Below are 3912 nucleotides of genomic sequence, written 5' to 3'. Positions count from 1 at the left end.
GGTTATCTGATGATGACAAAACCTTGTCGAAACGTTTACATTTGCTGTTATGTTAAACTTATATCAAATATTTTCTTCATTACCCATTCAAGCCGTCTCCAACCATTATTATGTTGATGAATATTTACCAAAGTAACAACGAGTACATAATAATAGAACACCTAAGTAGTAAGCATATGGATGATGCGAATTGTATCCTATTGAACGAGTAATAACTCCTGTGATATATTAGATCTATGTCTGAGTTCTGCAGACCTTAGCCAACAGTTTAATGTGGGATATGAAGTAGATAGTGACCTATATGGCGTGTCTTCGATCTTACCCCACATAAAATTGGTAAAGTGACACTACCAAAACATGGTTATAAAAAAACCAAATTGGACTAAATATGCAAATATTCTTGATCAGTCATTACTGGAAAGTGCTTACACAGAAGTACGGGAACCGTCACAGATAGACGCACACTGCCAAACAATAACTGAGTGACTCATACAAGCAGCAAACACCAATACCAAAACACATACAAAACAACTTTAGACAGCGATGGAAACCGCATAGACAAATAACTAACCATATAAAAGAACTAAGATACTTACGCAGGATACACATGGCTACAAGAAAGTCAATAATCAAAACCCAGATAAACACTCTACGAAATGAGGTTTCACAAGATAGTTGGAATGACTTCTGTGATCAACTGAACGATATCACTGACCCCAAACAATTCTGGAATCACCTCAAACGATATACAAATACACAGAATAATACTTCAAAATTACCTACAGTGGTCTCATGCTCAAGTATAGCCCACAAAACAAGAGAAAAGCAGAAATGTTTAAATACCACCTTCATCATCTTTCAAAAATCTAATGACCCAGACATGAACACACATTTTTATAACCTAGTTAACGAGTATGTAACAAAAAACATAAAACATACACTCCACAATTTCCAACTCATATCAACAGTCAAATATCAAAATCAGAACGTACGAGAAGTTACACAACACATCACCATAGTTACAATTTATTATAAACACGAAAAACAAACCACCAGGTGAAGATAAAATCCTAGCCATACTACTCAAAAAAGACACTCAGTTATTGTTTCGTCACTTAACAGCATTATTTAATATATCATTCAAAACAGGATACGTCTCGGCCTCTTGGAAGAAGGCAAATACACTAATATTACATAGGGAGGGAAACCAGTGAATAAACCAGATAGTTACCGACCGATCAGCTTGACCAGCTGTGAAGGAAAATTTTTTAACGCATAATAAGTAATAGAATAAGTACATATTTGGAAATTACAGATAATTACCAGAAATTCAAAATGATTTCGGAAAATCTAGACTAACAGTAGATCAGCTGGTAAGATTAACAGAAACAGTAATTGATAGATTTAACAAAAACAATGCACAATCGCTTGCTTCCTCTATATTGAGAAAGTATTCAACACTGTATGGCATGACGGTCTCGGGTTCCATATGTCTGAAATGGAACTACCACGTGGAATCATGTGCTGATTATCCAAGTTTCTGGAAGATAGAAAATGTGGAAATAATGTGAAAGGAACTTACTCGGAGTATTTTACTTCTGAGGCAGGCGTCCCTCAGGGAGGGGTAGTTAATCCAATACTTTTCATCATGTATGCACTAACATGCCCCTAAACGCCCCGAATGAAGGTTTCGCTTCAAAATTCTCACATGATATGGAAATCTGGAAAAGCTCTCCAACTCCGTCAGAACCGACAACTAACTTACAACCTCAACTTGACAGAATACGTGAATACTGCTGGAAATACAGAATCAAAATAAAGATACCAGAAACACAACTACTTCTCTTCACAAAATCAACCAAAATGTCAAAACATTCACCAATACTATATATACAAGAAACTCACCTCCAGACTGCAAAATATATAGGAACAACGTATGATTCTAAATAAAATTGATACAAACATATAAATGATACAACAAACAGAGCATGGAAACGTGTACATTATGTTAGAAGTCTGTAAGGAAAAAACAGAGGTACATCAGCAAAAAAACATTCTTAAAATATACACATATGTCAGACTATTACTGGAATATGCATGCCCAATGGTACAATAGTTCCCAAAGAAAATTAAAAATAAACTTCGAACCCTATAAAGCAAAATATTAACTACAGCATTCAGCGTACCAAGAAGCACAACAGCAAACTATCTTCAAACCTAGAGTACATATCTGACAGACTTCATCATATCACAATGAAGTACTTCCATAAACAACTTACTAAGTGAAATAAGTAGATACGTCATACGTGATGGAATAGTACCTAAGTACCTTTCCCATTTAAATAGCTACATTAACTATAATAAATAAGTCACCTATAGCTAGCATTTACAATGTAACATTATAATAAAATATTATGAGTGTATTATAGGGTATTTATGTAAATACTCTCCTAGTAGGGTAATCTAATGAAAAGTGCGCAATTAACAATGGAACTGTTAATGATTGTGCAGGACAATCGCATGGACTTAGCGTCAGTGAAGCGTAAATAACGTACAAATGTTAACAGTGTATCATACATGGCCCTACGAAAGGGGTCGGATGAATTATTTCAAAAGAATGCAAACTCAGAGTGATTCATAATATATCTTGAAAAGACCAAATCACTAACAAGGAGGTCTTAAATTGCGCCGATATGACCAATATAGAATATATGCTTCTTAAAAGGCAACGGTGCTGGGATGGTCATATGGTGTGTATGCCAGAACATAGACTAACTTCCGAAGACTCTACTTTATGGAGAACTTTCCTCTGGCCAGTGGCGAACACGTGGACCAAAGCTGCATTACAAATATTTAATAACGAGTCACCTGATCACAGCTGACATACCTACTACCAATTGGGAGTCCCGAGCCAACGATCGCACCAAATGGCGCAAATCCATCAAGGATGGTGCAGAGGTTGCACACCAAAAGTGGGTGAAGGTCTCACAGGATCGTCGCGCTCAGAGACACGCCTTGCCTACAGCTCCTCGCACACTACAATGCGATATTTGTGAAAAGAAATGTGTCAGCAATTTTGGGCTCCGGTCACACAAGCGTCGGAAGCACAGTCGACAATCCAAGCGTTTATAGTTTCTACCCCCACTTCTCTATGACATCTTTGATTACACAGGCCTGCAATAGTTTTATTGTCTTGGAATTTTTACATGTTCTACAGTAATTTCTGTACGCTAAGTCCAAAAATAGCATCAATTTCTTTCCAACAAGGATAGATTTTTTCACAAGACTTCATATCTACTTTTACATAAGTGAATCATTTTCATTAAAATCGGGTAATATTTTGTTATACTTAAAATCTTGACAACCACTGGCTATATATTTCTCTAGACCAATCGCGACGTGGGAATCTTATCGATCATTCTAGAACCTAGGAGAAACACACCGCTAGTATTTAAATTGTTAACAGACTGCATGACGTGTCATTTTTGGATAGTATTTGTTTGTGCGAGCACTTTAGCATTATTTTTTTTCTTTTCAGTATTATTTGTCTATCGCTATGGCAACAAAAGGTTGTGCAAATATCCCAAACATATATTTTTTTGTTTGTGGTAAATTTGTTGTAAAGTAACAAAGGCAAAACACTACAGAATTCGTTAAAAAAAGGGTATTGCACGTATTTTGTAATAAAACTTGGGGACCAAGACAAATCATGGGCTCCACACCGTTTGTGTCGAAGAGTTGAGACAATAGACTAAATGTAAAAGAAAGGTTCTGCCTTTTGAAATTATAATGGTCTGGCGAGAGTTTAGAAACCATGGAGATGACTGTTATTTTGCTCATATAACGTGAGAGGCTACAACACTATCGAAATAAAAAGGAAATTTCTTATCCAAACCTTCAATCTGCTATAAT

This window comes from Limulus polyphemus, unplaced genomic scaffold (assembly GCF_000517525.1).
Source record: "Limulus polyphemus unplaced genomic scaffold, Limulus_polyphemus-2.1.2 Scaffold1787, whole genome shotgun sequence".
Taxonomy (NCBI): domain Eukaryota; kingdom Metazoa; phylum Arthropoda; class Merostomata; order Xiphosura; family Limulidae; genus Limulus; species Limulus polyphemus.
Note: the sequence above shows the minus strand (reverse complement) of the source record.